We start from the raw sequence: 19225 nt of genomic DNA on the forward strand, positions 1-19225 counted from the left end.
CCTCTCTGAGACAGCCCCACAGTTTTCACTTCTGGCCATTGGTGTCTGCCCACAAACTGCACCCCGTGAATTGGGGCACGCACAAGGACGGAGCATCAGCCCGAATCGCCCTCCTTACAAGACTTGCTTAATGGATGATGGTTGTTCATTTAAAATGTGCTTCGAGGAAGCCTGGAGCAAATGCTTGGCTTCCGTTTTGCCAGTGGAGACGGCTTTGAGCGTTTTGATAAACGCGCTTCGCGCTCAGCACCCCGAACTTCCCCTCCTTCGGTCTTGCCTGGCCTTTCCCGAATCTGTCACTTGCGAACGGTCGCCTCGAGGGATTCTCTCCGAACCTCGGACAGGCGGTGTCCAGCCGGCTACTGCATCGGCTGATCTGATGTCGCTGTAATCCAATCGGGACTTTTATTCTGGTTCGTTCCACGTTTGGCAACTTGTCCCTCTTTCCAGGCGGTTTTGGCAGGCTGCATCGGGCGACCAATTCGAGGGCTTTTGCCTCTCGGTCGGAATGAGGCGGCACGCTGGTTGGAGGCGTGCCAGTCCAGTCCCAAATCTGCCCTCCGTGTTCGTGATAAGATGCTGCTGCTGTCGCTGTCACCGAAGCCTTATTCATCTTCTTGAGTGCCATGTCGAACGCAGAACGTGGGTTGCGGCTTCTGCCGTTCTGGGACGTTCTCGCTTGGGCACGCTCTTCTCTCCTGCTGGGTCAAACGGAAGATTTGTGATCCATCCGCTCCCTCAAATATCTTTCCTCTAAGTATCTGTGGATGGCGGGTCGTGGCGGGCGGTGCTCCAATTCCCATCAGAGCAGAACGGTGCTGAGAAACGGCGTGCTGCAGCCTTCCCCCCTGATCAAACCTCTACGCCTCAAACGCCACTAAGAGCGGTTTATTCTTTTGTCCTCCTCTTCAGCCCCAAAAGGGCTCCCAGAATGGCTTGCAGAGATGAATAATGAGATGATCCCCACCTCTCAGCCTTACCATCAAAAAGTCATGACACAAAAGGAAAAGGGTTGGGGAGGGAGGAGGAAAACAAAGCAAAACTCAGGCATGAGTTCTTAGTTTCAAGGTTCTTAAAGGCATTCTGGCTTGCCGTGTGTGTGTGTGTGCGTGTGTGTGTGTGTGTGTGTGTGTATCCGTGTCCAGGTATCTCTGCCATGCTTGACTCCTCCTCCAATCCCCAGCGGAGCTAAACACTTTGGTGGAGTAATTTCCCTTGGGAAAATAGCATGTGTGTGTGTGTGTTCTGGGGGACTTAAACACCCCTCCCCCAGGGCCACTGCTGTGGCCAAAACCGGAACCACCCACAGCTGCTTCAACAGGAGCGGAGGGGGAGGCCACGGGGAGATCTAAACGGAGGTCTTCCTTTGCCCCCTTTGGGGGTGCCGGGGGTCTCAGTGTAGCGATGGGCCCCAACCCGCTTAATGCTGCTGCCCTGCCCCTGGCACATCCTCTGGTGTCAACACACCCGTCATGGTTTTGCTCGCTGGAAAATGCCTTTTGAGGCCCCCGTCCGCGGCCCGTTAGCTCTGATTCTGGACACGTTTTTTGTTAGCTCCGCTCAGCCGCCGTTTCCCTCTCCGGGAACCTCCCAGATCGTGCCTTTTTAGTTTGTAAGCTGATTATGCGGAGAGACAGGCCTGTCTGGATGAACTTGTGTCCGGTGCTTCAGGCCTCGTGAGTGGCGCGTGCGTGTGTGCGTGAGGGGGCGGTGGGGAGGCTGGCGGCCCGGCCTTTTCCGATCCGGTTTGCGTTCCTTGGAGCCTGGCTGCCGCTGCCCCTCGGACCATCCCCGGATTGGGAGAGACACGAGGCCTCCGGCCGGTTGGCAGGGCCAGATCAGTGCCGGGGGCCCTGCGGACAGAGGCTGCTCCTCTGTGGCTCCTCTGCTCAAGTAACGGCACGAGGGCCTCCCACGGCCCTCTTGGAACATGGCCTGGATTCCCAAGCAGCCTTCGCTGGCCCTCCAAACAGCCCGGGCGTTGAATAGACCGGCCCTTGCCCAGCCTCCAAGCCTTTGGCCATATGGGCTGGAGCTGACAGGCTTTACAGTCCAACTGTAAAGGGCTCAGCTGGCTCTTCCTGCACCGCCTCGTGCTCGGAACTGGGCTGCAGCTGAGCTTCCCTATGGAAGAGCCGTCTCCACCCCACCACCAGCAGGACCCCCAAGCTGGCTTGGGTCCAGCCCCTCTGCCAGGCTGCATGGCAGGGGCTGCAGAAGAGAGGCGTCCCGGCGCCCAGCCTAGGAGCACCCCAAGAGCACCCGCGGCCGGCCAGGGCTCCACAGGGGCACAAGTACTGCGTTATTTACCCCCAAGCTGCCCCCAGGGTAGGGTGGTGGTTGGAGCGTCGGACCGAGGAGTTCTGGTCCCCCTGGGTTCTGGTCCTCCCCCTGGGCTGGCCGTGAAGCTCCCTGGGTGACTTTCAGCCAGTCACATTACAGGGGTGTGGGGCATGATGGGGGTGGCTGTCCCTCCTTTTTGTTCACTAAATCAGAGGTACGCCGTCCCTGAACAGGGGGGCTTCTCCCATTTTAGCCGTCTTCGCCACTGTAACCCCGGCCACAGGCCGTGCCCAGCGGTGAATTTCCCAAGCGCTTTTTCGAGACGTCTAATCTTTGACCATTGAGCCATAATTTCCGTGCCTTGTTGTCCTGCTCTTCCGTGGGCTGAGTGGTGCCCCGAAGAGGGGAAGAGCGCTGTGCGGAGGGAGCGAGCCCCAGTGGGCTTTGCAGGAAGGGGGCTTGGGGGTGGGGGCAGGAGGAGGAGGAGGAGGAGAGGTTTCACCCTGGTCTGAAGCGGGCAGCCAAATCTTTGCCGAGCCCCCATTCAGGCCGCCAAGGGAGACCCAGCAGGAGCTCGAGAGAGCCGCGGAAATGGGCCAGGGACGGATGGCTCGCCTGAGCACATCAGTTTGACTGCTGGGCATGATTGGCTCAGCCTGACAAGGGAGGCTATTTTTAAAGTGTTTATCTGCAGTTTAGCTCTTCTGACAAAACAAATACTTGGTCGAGGCCGTTTGCAGAAGCGCCACACACCCGCCCGGCCAGAAACGACAACAAGGCGCCCGGTGGAGGCACCTGGAAGAAAGCTGGGTCCCCCCCCCCAGTCCACGAGAGAGGCAGGGTGAACCAATGGCTAGAGCAGTCTTGCCCAAACGGTCACCCTCCGGACGTCTTTGGACTACAACTCCCACCCTGGATGCCGTAGTCCAAACACCCCAGGAGACAGACTGGGCCGGGTGCAGGGTGGGACTTCAACGCGGATATTTGGAGGGCCGTGCTCTGGCCTGGTCTTTGCAAGGCATCCTCCATCGGCCTCAGTTTCTCTTTTGTAAAACAGGTATACCAATAAGTGGCTTACCTCGCCAGGTGGTTGTGGGGGCAAAACATCATAAAGACAGCAAAGGTTCCCGCAAGTTGTCAGTAAAACTTTTCAAGGCATTTAGATATTTACTACAATCTATTGTCATTCTGCAGCCAGACCATGGTTTTTGTGGGGTGTGTGTGTGTGTTATGAACCACTGTTTAGAGCCCTTCCTCACTGTACGGTATCGCCGCTGATTACAAATAAATCGTGTCCCTACGGCACCGGAAAGGGTTCAGCCATTTTGCTAACGAAGTGGGCGTTGGAGGGTGAGGGGCGACTGGCGTCCCTCGCTGCGGCTCGGACCACCTTACGCGGGTTCTGTAAGGCCCGTTTCGCTTCACCTTTCCTTTGGCACCGCTTCCTTGACGGCCCTCGCTTTCCTTTTCCGCTTTCCCTTTTTAAAAGGTGGTCAAAGGACTGGCCTGCAGCCACCCGGTTGGCCCCCTTCTCCGTGGCCAAGTTGGGGCCGAGCGGCAGCCAAGCAGGGGGCACAAAGGGTTGACCGGCTGACCCTTCCCCACCGCCTTCCCGGATGGACCGGGTGCTGCCGCCCGGATCTCAGAGGAGACTGTGGCAGACCGTGCGCATCTTTCGCTCCCTTCCTGAGCCCATCGGGCACCCCTTTGGGCTGTGCAGCCACGGCCTTCCCCTCCGTGGCACCTTTTCCCTCCCAATCACATCAGCGCCTTCCTTTGGGGCCCAGCAAGGAGCCCCCGGCTGGGCTGAGCACCACCAGCCCCGAGCGGAGCAGCGGTCCCGTGCTGAACCGTTGCCTGTCAGGTTGCATTTCTTGTGGGTCCCTAGAAGCGGGGGGGGGGGGGAGCGGCACAATGCCGGCTGAGCTTCAGAAGCTGCAGGCAGGAAGGCAGGCGGGGGGGGGTCCTGCGTGGGCCAGCCGTTACGAAAGAGCTCCTCTCCCCTCCCCAGCGCTCTCCGGGGACCGAAGCGTCGTCACCTGCAAAAGTGATTTGCGGAGGCAGGTACCGAAAGCGTGCATTGGGAGCCCCCCCTCTCCGCCCCCCCCTCCCAGGATGCCGCCCTCCGCGGCCTTTCTTCCCACCCACCCACCCACCCTCCCTGCCATGAGCTTGTCAAGCTGACACCCACGTCCACGTTGTTCTGCTCAAAAGCCGGGAGTAACGGCTTGCCTTCATCTCCCTGCCGAGTCGGAGCATTCAGCTTTCTGATCCCCCACCTGGAGGGGGAGGGAAGGGGAGGCTGGCAGGCCAGCAGGGTCCTCAGACGCGGCGGATCCCCTGCGGTCACAGTGGGTGGGATCACAGCGCCCGGGAGCTGGCCGGGGCTCCTTGCTGGCTTGTGGCCTCCAGAGGGAGAGCGGCTGAAAACAGCTTGGAAGGGTGCCGGGGTTGATGCCATGCCCCAGCGATGGGGCTGAGACCCACGGAGGAGGCAGCGAGGGCGCTCCCCTGCGTGTTCAGGAGCAGGGCATTGGCTACCAGATTCGGGGTAGAAAGAACCTCCTCTTTTCCCTCCGCCTCTTGACCACTCCTGATGGAAGAGTGATGCTTGGCTGCCTGAGTCTTTGGGTTGATCTGTCAGGACTTGGCTGGAGTTAGGAAGGTTTGGCAAAGGCCCGTCCTTCAGTAAGGGATGCAGGTGGGGGGTTATATTTCAATTTATCTGCAGCGTTGCAACAAAGTGTTAATGCTAAGACTTTCCCTCTGCTCAGGCTTGCAATCTGAGTGACACGACACAAAAGGAAAAGGGCTGGGGAGGGAGGAGGAAAAAAAGGAAGGCCACCAACTCGGGCACCAGCTCTTCGTTTCGAAGTTCTCCTCGGTGTTCCTTCAGTCAGGAAAGGGCGAAAGAAGCTCCCTGCAGCTGCTCCTCTCTGGCTGGCGGATGGGGCCAGGTTGGTTCTCCCCTTGGCCGTGTCGTCCTTCCTGGAAAGCAGGAGCTGCAGCCTTGTCCAGCGGCTCTCCGTTCTCTGGCCCATATGAAATGGTTGTGGATTTAGTGCCCCAGCCAGCCTTCCTCGACCCAGTGCCCTCCAGATGCCTTGAACTGCAATGTCCTCAGCAAGCACAGCCACAACTCCCATCATCCGTGGTTGAGGAGGATGGGTGTCGCATTCCAGTGCATCTCACGGGCACCAGGTTGGGGATGGCCAGAACCACCGGGAGTTTTTTGGAGAAGGCCTGATGTCGCCCGTCTGTTTCCTGTGCTTCTGCGCTCATGTCCCGCTTGTGGGTCTCCCCGGGGGGCAGCTGGTTGGCCACCGTGGGTCCAGAATGCCGGACGAGGTGGGCCTTGGGTCCCGCCCAGCATAGGGGCTCTTCTGATGCGCTTAACCGCCTTTCCTGCTGCTGCCATTTTCCAGGATGGTTCAGCAGCCACTTTGGCAAACGCCTTTCGTGTGTTCAAAGACAACCCCCCCACCCCCAAACACACAACACACACCCAGATGGTTGTGCAGCCTGACGGAAAATGCTGCTCAGCGCTCGTGCCAGTCACAGCGTTCTGCAGCAGGCGCAGCCCTGATCTGTTGTGAAATGAAACATGCTCACGGCGTAAGGAAGCTGTGACAGTCGGTTTGCTCAGGCGGCAGGAGGCAGCGCAATGGAGGGGAGGGGAGGGGAGGGAGGGGGGAGGGGAGGGGCGTGGGAGTGGGCTTGCAGGAGCAGCGCGCTGCCGTGACGCGTGTGCGAGGGGAGAGGTCCTTCTTGCCTCCGTCAGTCAGAGGTTCAGGGGGGATCAATTCGCCCATTAAAACCCAAGCAGTAAATCAACCAGAGCCGCCATCTCTCACCGACTGTCTTTCGGATGTGTTGGATTACAAGCCCTATCATCCCCAGCCAGTATGGCCAAAGGGCTTCCAGGTTGGGCGGGGGTCCCCGTTCTTCTCCCCGTCGGTAACATGAGAACAGAACCGGTTTATTGGATGCCCTGAAAATTGGAAGGACGGCGGAGGATTCTCCAGGCTTCAGCTTCTGTTCTGAGAAGCCAGAGGTTCGTGGCGTGGAGGAGGGTGGAGGAGGGCCCTGGAGTCAGAGCCACATCCCCCCACCACCACAAATGGGCCCCTGCGCATCAGTGGAAGGAGAGGGGCAGGTTTGGGTCGGGGAGATGCAGCATGTGACCGAACTGGTTCTCCAAAGGCAGGTGAAACTTCTGGTCGGCATTACCTGGGGTAGGAAAGCGTCTCTCCTTCACTCCAAATTGCTTCCTGAGATGATTCTCCCCCCCACACACACACACGCCAATGCCCTGTGACCTGCGTGACGTGGATTGAGACCCTCCTCTGTGTTTTTATAAATCCTGGTCTCTCTCTCTCTTTCTCTCTGTGTGTTTAAATTGGATTTCAAGTGTACATTTGTTGTGTTTTTTATCGGCAGCCATCTGGGAGACCTTTCTAGGACTGAAATGCAGGCTGTGACATTCTTACAAACATACCAAGGCAAGGCATTCATGTGGGACTGAGGCCTGAGGGCCGATTGATGCACGACGTGGACTGGGTCCGTGACCAGACCTCCCGGGTGTGTTAAAGCGCAAATCCTATGCATGTTTAGACAGAATAAAGTCCTGCAATTCTCAGCATAGCTGGCTTGGGCATGCTGGGAACTGTAGGGTTTTTCTGTCTAAACAGGCATAGAATTGTAAGACTTTTTCAGTCTAATCATGCATAGGATTGTAGGACTTTTTCTGTCTAAACATGCATAGGATTGTAGGAATTTTTTAGTCTAAACATGCATAGGATTGTAGGACTTTTTCTGTCTAAACATGCATAGGATTGTAGGAATTTTTCTGTCTAAACATGCATAGGATTGTAGGATTTTTTTCTGTCTAAACATGCATAGGATGGATTGCGCCCTTAAAAGTGTATCTGGATGCTCGCGTTGGGAAGGGGACACATTCTGATTGGAGAAAGGGTAAAAGGACCCTTTGTCCCACTGCTAAGCTGCCATAAGTATGCCCATCAGGAATTCTGGTTGTGCATCTCCCCAGGCGCGTCTAGTTTGAGCGTTGGGCTCCTTGAACTTGCGTTATTATGACGAGGCTTCGTTTCATGATCCACATCTGGAGACATTGTGCGCCTGTGCAGAACCAAGGCCTCTCTTCTTTCTAGCAGGGAGGGGCTGAGTTTAGGTTTCACCAAGCCGGCTAGGTTTTGAAATGGGGATGAGCCAGCAGGATGATGCAGCAGCAAAGAAGGCGAATGCAATCTCAGGCTGCGTTTCCAGAAGTTCTGCATCCAGGTCACGGGAAGGAAGAGTTCCGCTCTATTCTGCATTAATCGGCCGGGGCGGGGAGAGGCATTTGCAGCCCCAGGCCGAGTCCTGGGTGCCCCGTTTCACCATTGTATTTTATATCATCTTTTTATACAGTTTGTTTTATGCTTTGAATGGTTTTAATTTTTGTGAACCGCCCAGGGAGCTTCGGCTATTGGGTGGTATAAAAATGCAATAAATAAATAAATAAATAGGGCATTGACACGTTGGAGCGTGTCCAGAGAAGAGCGCCCAGGACGGTGAGGGGTCTGGGAACGGAAGGATGGATGGAAAGCTGAGACATGGCAGCAGTCTTCAAATAACTAACAGGTTGTCAGGCTGAGGACAGAGCTGACGCATTCTCTGTGGGCCTGAGGGCGGGGCGGAAGCCACTGGGTGGAAACGGCAAGGAAGTGGGGCTTGACTAAACATTTGGAGTGGAACTGTGGACTTCACACGAGTGCCGGAGGCCGTGCGGATCCCACGTGAGGGGAAGGAGGTGGAAGTCACGACTCCAGGGTTGCGGCATAATGCTCTGATTGCAGGTTGGGGGTTAAGTGCCTCCTCCTCCTCCTCCTCCTCCTCCTCCTCCTCCTCCTCCTCCTGGGGTTTGTTCCCAGAGGAAGCTGCTGAGCGAGCCGTGAGAGGCGGGTTTCAGGTGGGGGCTGAAACGTGAGAGGCCAGCCGAGAAGCCGCGGGAGCTGAAGTGCTGAACGCAGGACGTAGGGAGGGGAAGGAAAATGCCTCTTAGCGGGACCTCCTGAACTGGGAGGCACGAGCAGCGCTGGGCCCGCGTCTGCGTCTGGGTCTGCGTGCGTCCTCCCCCCCACTCCGCTCCGCGTGTCCAGGCGGCAAACTCCCTCTCAGCGTCTCGACACTGATCATTCCTTGGCGCTCCGTGGATGGAGGGCCAGAATCAGACCGACAGGAACCCCAGAAGTTGTGTGATACAGAGTCGGACCCTTGGCCCCATGTCCCCCAGTATTGTCAACACTGACCGGCAGCAACAGTTCTCCAGGGTTTCAGGCAGGATCCCTTCCTTGCTCTCTTTGGAGACTCTGTCGGGATGAGACCTGCGACCTTCTGCCTGCCAAGCCACTTAATAAGAAAGCGAGAGATTAGTCCTCATGGTTCCAAATCGAGGGTTGATTTTAGATTGGAACCAAGGAAGCTGCCTTGTACAGCGTCAGATCCTAGGTTCATTGGTTGACTGTCGACCCAGACTGGCAGAAGCGGCCCTCCCTCCAGGGCTTCAGGCAGGGTTGGAGACCACCACCACCACCACGTCCATCACCTCCAGGATGGCAAAATCCGCGTCTCGGCTGCTGGCGGGCTCTTAAGACCGCCGCTGCTGCTCAGTTGACAGTGACAAGAGCCAAAAAGGGCCGTCGCTCGGAGACGGCAGCGGCTCTGAAGGCCACCAGCGGCTGGCTTGCCTGCCTGACGGCTGCCATCCCCTGAGCAGAGCTGGGAAAAGGCCCTTCTTGGCTGTGCTGTGTGTGTGTCAAGACAGACAGACACACACACACACACACACACAGCTGGGGGAGAAGCTTCCCAGCCCCACTAAGCAACAGTGGATCCGGTGGGGTGAGGAGTGTGAGGACGAGCAAAAACTTGGGGGTGCGTCGAGCTGTTTGAAGACTCGGATGCCCATGCGCCCCGTGGAGAAAAGGTGCGCAGCTTCTTTCCCTGCCAGGCCAGGGGGGTCCTCTAGTTTGGCGTCTCCCGAGACCACGTCCCCCGGACCTTCTGAAAGGAGGGAGAACGGCGGCCGCCGGCGGGCCGTGGTTCTGGAAATGCCAGAGGCGCTGAGCCGGAAGAGTGCTCCGGCCGTGGCTACACAGCCCAGAACAAATGGCACTCTGCACATGTTCTACTACAGCTGGCTTTGAAACCACTTCCGGGCCTTGGATCCCGTTGAGCCCAGACCAAACGAAGCCCCGTGGCTGAGCCTGTGACGGAGTGAGGAGGGCTACCAGTCGCGGGGGGAAGGGGGGGGACACACCATTTCGCACTCGCGCCCTGCTTTGTGGGTCCTCCGTCGACCGCTGCTTGGCCCCTGAAGGAACGGAATGTTGCACGAGGTGGCCCTTGGGCCTGATCCAGCCTCAGGGCTCTTCTGATGTTCTTAAAAGAACAGGCCGACACTGCAGGGGCGTGGGTAGGAGAAGATCTCTAGATGCTCTCCTGGCGGGCAGCCCCGGCAGCGTCCCTTTCAGCCCCTTCTGTGGCGTGAATTCTGGGTTCCTAGCCACATTGGCCCACGCTGGAGGCCCTACAACTCGAAAACGAAGCAAGCCCCGAAACGTCTTTGCGGCCTGTGCGATGACCACGACAGCTGTGTATCGAGCGCCAGCCCGTGGGCTTCCTCCAGAGGGTCTCTGCGGACAAATCCGAGCACCTGGTGCCTGGGTGATGGTCTCAGCCTGAGACCGCAGGGACCTCGTCTCAAACCTGGGGCGGGGAGGGGGGGGAGAGCGGACGGACAGTCTCACGATCATCTGCCTCCCTTCGAAACGCTCGTCCTGTTTGCAAGCAGCGTTTCCTCCCCTCCGAAGCCGGTTTCTAAAAGCTCTGCCTGTCGTTCTCCGGCTTTTGCGCATGGATTTATGCAAATGCCCGTAGCCTCTCTGGCTGCTGCCGTGTCCCTTCCTGGACGTCGGCCGGCATCAGCTGGGCCCAGAAGCAGGGAAAACGAGCAGAGATTTATTTCTTCTCTCTCTCTCTCTCTCTCTCTTGTATATAGCACTCAGATAAGCGATGGTGATACAGAGATAAAGGAAGGTGAATCTCTCCCCTCTGGCGTGGAAATCTGCCGTGTTCTCAGGGTCTGGCAGGTAGCCAAGTGGGTGATGAATTTGGTCAGTTCCCTGGCAAATGTCTTCAGAGCGAGGTGTGAAAGGTTTGAAGCGGCCTCCAAGGTGAGTCCCTTGTCCCAGGCAGGTGGAGACAGGTGGCGAGGAGGCGCATGAAACCCGCACAGGAGTGTTGGGTGGCTTCTGTGCGCATGCCGGTTTCTCTGGGTGCTCAGGAGCACCATGTGTCCGGGGCTGCTCCCACCCTCCTCAGAAGACCTGCAGGGTGCTGATCCGTAGCAGGGATGTCTAGAGGCGCGTCCGGCTGTACCCCCCTGTGCGCATGGCTCCCTGCCTCCGCTCCCCCGGAGGGAGCCCGCTTGCGCTGTCCCTTAACGCCACACACATTCTCCGGTCCGTGGCCGGCTAAGCCCATCCAAATTGGGCGGCTGAGCTGCGCCCCCCCCCCATTCACATCTCATTCCCACGTTGGGTGCGATCAGCTTTCCGTCTGGAACATCTGCTCTCCCTGCTCCCAGCAGCTCACGGGGTCATTTCAGGTTTTTACCGTTTTTCTTTTAGAGTGGAGGAAAAAAGAAAAAACCCTGTGGACAATTCCTGACGGCAATTGTCCCAACGCCAGGAGGGAGCCGCGTAGATTTTGTGTGCGCAAAACTAGCTTCTGTTTTTTGAAGTCCTCTCGGGTTTTGGAGAAGAACCTGGAAACCTCCCCGTGGACATCTCTGTCCTGCCGGCGTTTCTGCCGTCCCCGTTCCTTGGGGTTAAAACTTCCGTTTGGGAAATGGGCCCCTGGAGGGCGCATGGAGGGGGGGGCAGAAGACGCCACTGTGTGTGGATTCAGGAGTCCCCGGCTCGTCCCCCTGCCCCATGGCCTGGCACAAGCAGAATGAGACCTGGGCAAGGGCAGAGGGGCATGTCCAGAGCTCAGAGTGGGCACTGGGAAGGGAGGAGGGGTGGGGTGGGGGGTGTCTCCCGTCGGCAGCGCGGGACGGCCCACTCTTGAATGCTCATCTCTCTCCCAGGACGGCCCTGCGACGCTGCCCGTCCTGGAGGACTCTCCAGTCTGCTTGCTACTCTGCTTTTAGCTGGTCCTAATGGAAGTGTGGCCTTCCTGGGGCTTTGGGGGTTTTGTTTGGGAACGGCCTGGCACTGACAATGGGCCAGGTTGCGTGTGTATTTCCATGCTGCGTTGACTGGATGAGAACGGGCGGCAGTGTCTTCCTTTGCTGCTTGCGGTGTAGGGCAGGGAAGGGGCGACTTTAGTTCCCTTTGGGGGTCTTTTTCTGACAACCCCCCCCCCTTGGCCCACTGACGGGTTTCAAGCCAGGAGTGGGCAGGAAGTTGGTCCCCAGCTGTTTTGGATTTCAGCTCCCAACATTCCAGACCCCCGGCCATGCTGGCGGGGGCTGATGGGAATTGAAGTCCCCAGGCGCCTGGGCATCTCCCTTCTGCCCACCCGCCCCCGTTCCAAACGCACACGCCAGAATCGTCCGCCTCGCTCTTTTTCCCTTCCCGTGATTCGGAGGCCGCCCGCTTCATTTGCAAAGCGTTGCCTCCCAAAGGCTGGAGGCATTTTGGACTTTCCCGTTGGCTTGAGGATCGGTTTTGATGGGCTTCAAGTCTGCACCTCGTATATGGAAGGACGTTGTTTGGATGGGATTTGGAGACGGGGGTGGGTGGGTGTATCGGACCAGCCCTTTGCAGCTCTGGGGCTGCATTTCTGTTTTGCCAGAGGGGGTTTTTTTGGGGGGGGGGCAACCGAGGTCTAGGGCATTCAAGCCTGGTCTTGTAAGAAAGCCAGAAGCCGGCACGTCCCAGAGCAGTGAGGCCGGTCCGAATCTGGTCAACAGCAACGCACGAGTCGCCCAGTTTCGCTTGGGAAATGGCCGCCTTCTGTTCCCAGATGCCCCCTCCGCGCCCCCCACCTCCCCGCTTACCTGTTGGAAGAAGGTGCCGCCGCCCCCCTCATAGCATCCCGGGCCCGCTCCCTCCGGTTGCTAGGCAACCTTGGCTGCTGCCATGCGAAGGCTTCGCTCTCTGGCTGCCAATGGAATCAAATTCCCTGTTTGTTTCTCTCCATGGGAAAGGGGAGGGGGGTGGCAGCCCTGCCTCAGAGTTACGACCCCCGTCCCGCTCATGCAGAGCCTGACGCCCCTCAGCCTGCTCCGGTAATATGGGTCTGGCGAAGGGTGCCTCTGGGCCACGTGCAGAGTGCCGCCTGCTCATGTGACAACTGGAGGCATGCCTGGGATTGGGGCTTCTAGGGCCCTGCGTGTGGAGCGTGGAGGGGCTACGGATCAGTGGCGGAGACCCTGCTTTGCATCTCCAGGTAGGCCTAGGAAGAGCCTCCTGCCTGAAACCCTGGAGAGCCGCTGCTGCCAGTCAGTGTCGACACTAAAGGGCTGGATGGATGCAGGGTCTGACTCTGTGAGGCAGCTGCCGGTGTCCCTGGGGCGTGTGTCTGTGTGTGCGTAGGTTTGGGATGGCTGCCTTGGGCTCCTCCTTGTTCTGTCCCACGCAACGGGGTCTCGTGGCCTTACCAAAACCTCAGCTGCCACTTATTCAGAAACAAGTTTCTAGGAAGAATTCTGGAGAGAGGCGGGGCTGAGGCGAGGAGAATGCCTGCGCTAAAACTGTGTCGCGCTCCTTGGCTCACTTTCATGAGTCGTCTGCCGCCCTGATGTTTTTAATGGATCAGGAGGAGGAGGAGGAGGCAGGTTTCATCCTGCGCGGTGCTTTTAATCTCCGGTGTGGGGGGCATTCCACAGGTCCCTCCTGTTTTTTAATCAGTTTGGGGACATTAGCTCTGCTAATTAATTGAAGTGAGATGGGGGGGGGTTGGATGAGGAAAGGCTTTGAGTAGAAAGCAAATTAGTCTCGGCCTCCTGCCGTGGAGGAAGATGGATTGGATCGCGGGAGCAACAGGAGCGGGGAAATGAGGGTGGGAGAAACCCTGGAGGAGCAGATGTGCCCAAAGCCCTGGCTGATATCCAGAGCAAGGCGCCCCCAAGGCGCTCACCTCATTAGCGGTTAAGGGAGCCGAAATCTATTTTGGAAGGGATGGACGGGGGTGGGGGGGGGCAGCAGCGGAGAAGAGAGACCCATTTAATCGCCACCACCTCGCCGTCTGGATTTGCCCTCTGCCGCCCTTGGCCACAGAATCGAAGGCAAAGGCCCTGAGATGCTGCGGCAGAGCGGGAACGGAGCCTCCCCGTTTCTTCCTTCGGGCCAAAGGGCTTGCCTCGATGTGGGTTCGAATCCCACGCTCCAGTTGTATTGGACTGCGCTGCCTTTCTGTGCATGTGAGGGAAAGACTGCAGGAGCAGCTCTCTGCTGGGTCTCACCGGTCCAAGCGCCGCCGGAGTGCGTGAGCCGTGTTGCCTGTGGGCAAGGATGGCACTGGGTGTTGCCTTCTGTCATCCCTCCCTTCGGCCAAAGAAGGCTCCCTCTGCACCGTACAAAGCTCAGAGGGAATAAGACTTGCCATCTAAACGACATGGCACAAAAGGAGAGGGGATTAGGAGGGAGAAGGAAAAGAGCAAACTCAAGCACTAGAGTTTTAGCTGCAAAGCGGAGTGTGGATCTAAACATGGGGAGGGGTCTGCGGCTGCTGCTTCCTCTTCTCCGACTTTCTCAGAAGTGACCCCTGGGGGCAGGCAGAGGCGGGGGCTCTTTGTTGGGGCTGTATCCCGGCAGCACGATGGAGGGTGCTGGACTCCCACCCTCTCCCCCTCCGCTGGCCTAGGCAGGTGTCCCAAAGGAGCCTGTGCCCCCCCTTCCGCTGGGGGGGGGAGAGATGCGCAGGTGCCACCTTCACGTCCGGAGCCCGTGCGCCTCCTCTGGACCAGAAGCCTCGGCAAGGTGGGAGGAGGAAGCACTCCCCCCCCCAGTCCTTCCTCCTGCCCCCCCCCATTCCTCTCTGGCACTCTGGGCTTCCTTGCTAGGAGCTGACACGGGCTGGCAGCTCCCCGGCCCTCCAGCCTTCTCCGGTGCCACCTGAAGTCCTCAGCCTCCACCACCTGCAATTAATAATGTGTCGGTCAGAGGTCTTCTAGGAAAAGAAGAAATCCGCCTGTGTGAAGGGGGCCAAAATCCCCCCCCCCCGCTGTGGTTTTCTTCTGGCCCGGAGCAATGCACAGATTGGGACCCACCCGCTGCTCTGGCACCCCGGGGGGGGGGGGCGGTCTCTGCAGCCATTGGCAGGGAGGGGGAGGGGGAGAGGGAAACTGGGCAGCTTAAACTGTTTTGTTTTGTTTTGAAAGAAAATGTTCTTTTCACGAAATGTGAGCGCCGAGATCATTGCCAAGTCCTAGTCGAAGCACGACGAATGAAGGCTGATATTTTTATCCCGTGGAGCAGACGGTTCTGTACCCAAAGAGCCAAATGTGTGTGGCTGCGTCCAGGTGGACCCTCTCTGTGATGCACCCGCGGGCCGCCCTCCTCCTCCTCCCTCCCTCCCCGCTGGGCCCAGGTCCAAGGCTCTCCATTTCAAGGGAGCATAATTAGGGACCTCGCTCTGCCTCCCACCTGCCCCTCCCGGCTTCTGCCAAGTGCTGCGGCCTGCATAATGGATGAGCTGCCGTAACCGGACCCCGCAATCCACTGCCACCTCGGCCGGGCGCCGGCTGGCACAAGGCGAGGAGGACGGGCCAGGGTGGGCGCTGGGCTCGGCTGGCATCCCTCCGCCCCTGAAACTGCTCAGCCTCTGCTTGGCTGCAGAAAGGAGCCTTGAACTCTGGGACCCCCCCACCCCTTCCCCATCTCCTTTGCTTTGCTCCTCCGGACGGGCTGCTTCGTAAGCAGGCTCCACAGGGGCAGGTGGGGTGGGTGGTAGGATGCTAGTCCTCATCGTTCAGATTCAAGGGCTGATTGGAACTGGAACCTGGGATGCTGCCGCCTTCTACTGAGTCAGACCCTGGGTCCGCCTAGCCCAGTGTTGTCGGCATGGACAGGCAGCAGCGGCTCTCTGGGGCTTCAGGACGTTTTCCTAGTCCTTCCTGGAGATGCCAGCAGGGATCGAACCGGGGACCCTCTGCGTGCCGAGCGGGGAGGGGCTCCGGCCCTGAGCTCCAGGCCCGCTTCTGAAGCCCCCTCTTCAGGGCTCCTCCGCCCTGCCGCCGCTCTCGGTCTTTCTGCCCTGTCCCTCCTGCTCTTCAGCTCGCAAACGGGGCCTGAAGTGGAGCCCTTTGGGCGACCCCCCGCCAGCGTCATCCCTGAAGAGCAACGCTTCCCAATTTCCCCGGCTGGCTCAACAGCTCAGATCTAAGGTTTTGCCAGCAGCCCATGCAGGAGACGGCCAGAGACGATTCCGCCCTGAAGAGCACAGCGGGGGCTGGGGCTGGGGCTGGGGCTGGACGGTGGAGGGACGGACGCCGCCTCTCGGGGAGTTTGGGGGCCTTCTGTCCTAGAATGGTATTTGGACCACTGTGTCTCCCCTGGGCGCGTGGAGGGTGGGGTCAAGATCCAGCGTCTCTTTGGCAGGTACAGAGCTGGCTCATGGCAAGGCAGCGGAGGAGGAGGAGGAGGAGGAGGAGGCTCATAAAGGTGGGAAACATTTTCCGTAAGAGCCAGGTCTCTGCATTGGGCATCCAGGCCAAGGCTTCCCTAAACTCACCCGCCTGGGAAGGAGAGCACACACACCCCTCGGTCCCAAACAGATTTAGCTGGAAAGGGCCGTCAGCTTCCTGCCGCCGCTTGTCCAGGCCCGAATGGGGAGCAGCTCCTTCGGCGCCTTGATTCTCCCTTGATTTGCCTTTGGAAATTGGTTCCTCGGGTTCTGTCAGAGCGAAGTATCGAGATGCGGCATGACGGACGGCATCCGGAAGGCAGCGCTTCCCTGTTGCGCCGAGGGCCGGGAGGCCCTGCCTGGCCGAATCAGGGCATGGCTCCGCCTGCCGCCCTCCGGTGCCTGTCGGTTGGGCCCGGCCACCGCACTTCTGATGAAACAAGTGGCCCAGAAGGCAAAGCGAGGAGGTGGAAAGCACACCAGCCCGCTCCGCACAAGGCAGGGCGATGTCCCTCCTGGAAGTCTTGATGGCCGAAGGAATTCCACCGTGGCTCCTTGCCCCAGGGCGGCCGAGACGGGCGCGTCTTCCTCGGCTCGGGTTGGTCTCTGGCTGGGGGTGGGACGATTGCTGGGCCCCAAGGCGTCACCTTGTTTGAGTTCTCCATCCTCTTGACTTCCCAGTTCCTTCTGCAGCCGTCGTTCAAGGTCAGCCTGACCCACTTGGTGCAGGAGGGAGACCTGAGCCCCTCTCTGCCCGCAGATGTGCAGCACCGCTGGAGCGCACCCACCGGCCAGCTGGGAGCATCTCTGCAGATGTTCTTCTAGCGACCCGGCAAGAGGTTAGAGGCCGGCTAGGCTGGTGCAGTTGTATGCGCTTCCCCGGCACCCCCCTGCTTCAGAGGCTGCCCTTCCACAGAGGGTGGCCCACGGAGAATCCGTCTCTTAGCGAGGGAAGAGGAAATTGAGGGTCAGGCCAGTCTTTAGGGGAGCCTCACAGTGGCAGCAGGAAATGAGCGTGAAGCGGAAGAGTCTTGGGCATGGGAGGTTGGGAGGGAGCAGGGGGCTGAGGTTTTCCCAGCCTGCCCAGATGCTGCTGGGCGGCGGGAGAGAATTCACTGTCCGTTCGTTGCCCGGCTGTGTTCTGGCTTTTCACACTGCCCGATAGTTTGAACTGGGTTTCACCACTGCTGCGTTTTATTGGTGAGCGCGTCCCTCTCGAGCACCAGAGCAGCAGAGTGCAAATAACCCGTTGAGCGTCTTGCCCGTAAAGGGATGGATGGACTGGACGAGGGGGCGAGACCAGCAGGGCCCGGCCGGGCAAAGGGGGTCTGTGTGGGGCCGGCGAGAAAAGGCGCAAAGGGAGGGTGGCCGTCGGTGCCAGGCCGCGTTGGCGAGAGAATCCATTGAGGGATTTAAAGAACGATGGAGCTGGAAAGCCGTCCATGGGTCCAAGGGGGCTCAGCTCCTGGTGTAGGCGGCCTTCCTCCTCCTCCTCCTCTTTGAGCCAGCCGGTCTGTTCTGGCCCAGCGCCCCCAGCTTGCGTGCCGTACCCAGAGGAAGCATCCAAAGCATCCCCCCCCGAATGCCCCGGGATCCCTATTGCTTTAGAACAGGGGTCCCCAGCGTGACGCCCCTGGGAGGCATCATGCTACAGGGACACCCAGACGCGCCCATGGAGCGTTCCCCTTCTGCCCCCTTAAAAGAAATTGTTTTAAGGAGAACCCTGGAAAACGTGAGGACCGCCTCCTCTCTCCCTCTCTGGCCTCTGACCTGTGGTCTGCCCCTGGAGCTCGCTTTTGACTAGCCAGGACCCCACGACCAGCCACGTCCACCGTGGGAGGCCCATTTACTGTTAGCGCCCACAGAGGCTTCTCAAATCCCCAAGTGTGCCCACGGGTCCGAAACACTTGGGGTGCCCCGTGGGGCAGAGGCCTCTCTGTCTTGTGCTTGGTCCCCAGGGCTTCTCCTCCAGTGGACGTGTGGGGTGCAACCCTCCTTCCCCGTTGGAGACAGAAGCTTCGGGGTGTCTTTTAAAATAGGGCCCCAGTCACATCCCGGCAGCCCTGACCCAGAGCTCCCCAGTTTTCCGGTTTCGGCACACAGAACGTGGAAGGGGTCGAGCCCCGTAGATGTGTGGGGACTGCCCGGTGGGCAGCTGGGCAGGCCACTTCTCTCTTCGGGGACCCCCCTGACTTCAGCTCCGCTCTGCTGCTCCCCCACCATTTGTGTGTCTTTCTGCTCCCCCCCGCCCCCGCTGCCAATTTTAATCTGGCCGCGCCAGTAAGGGATGAAGCCGCTCTGACAGCCGCCGTCTCCGGCTGTCTGGTATTAAGAGAGGAGAACAAAAGCCAGCCGGCTGCAATTTGTGCTCGCCGCGTGGGACCCACTGGCGGAACAGAGGGAGCCCCCTCTCCTGGGGGCCTGGGGTGAGTCGGAGAAGCTCTTCTGCCTTGGCTACCTCGATGGGGGGGGAGAAAGGGACCCCCCTCCGGAAGCTTAGCACAGGCAGGCAGGCGGGCGGGCGGGCGGCTGGCTTGGGGAAACCAGAGAGTTCTGTGGGGCGTAAGTTTGGGGCAGTGGGAGGAGGAGAGAAGGGGTGTGGAGGGAGGGCAGCCCAGCGGCACCCACGCCTCCCGCTCCCCAAGGCCTGTGGCTGGGACAGCACAGGCCAATGAGCCTGAGTTGTACGGCTGGGACTGAACAGCTCAGCACCAGGGTGCTGGGGACCCCACAAGGCTATCTGTCCATCAGTCCCCACTTGGGTTCCTCCAGGGGTGGAGAGCCCCCCTCCTCCCATGGCCCACGGCTCCACGGCCAGACTCCTCGGACCTGTTAATTCAGTCCCGGATTCGGCCTCGCTCCCCTTGACGCCATCTCCTAATGGGGTTTAGACACTCTGGCGGGCAGCTGAGCAAAGTCTGAACAGGCAAACATTGCTACAGACTCAGAAGGCAACCCAAATCTATCAAGTGCTGTGTTGAAGCTCTATTTATGCTACGGTTTCTTTCACTGCCGATAAATGCACACACACACACACACACACACACACACACACACATAGAGAAAAGCTTCCATCGCTCATAGAAGAACCCTGCTACGTTTTCTTAACGAAAGCGCTTAATGGATTTCAGATTACGACCCAGTTTGGCTCGCTAGCGGCGTGCCCAGAACCCAGTTCGTGCAGGTCCTGAAGCCAGACTGCGTTAACGTGGGCATTAGGACCTTTTTCTCTACGTTCAACCCAAATCTGCCTTCCTGTAACTGAAGCCTGTTATTTCGTGTCCTGCAGCCTCGGGTGATGTCT

The sequence above is a fragment of the Elgaria multicarinata genome, chromosome 23 (assembly GCF_023053635.1).
Source record: "Elgaria multicarinata webbii isolate HBS135686 ecotype San Diego chromosome 23, rElgMul1.1.pri, whole genome shotgun sequence".
Lineage (NCBI taxonomy): Eukaryota > Metazoa > Chordata > Lepidosauria > Squamata > Anguidae > Elgaria > Elgaria multicarinata.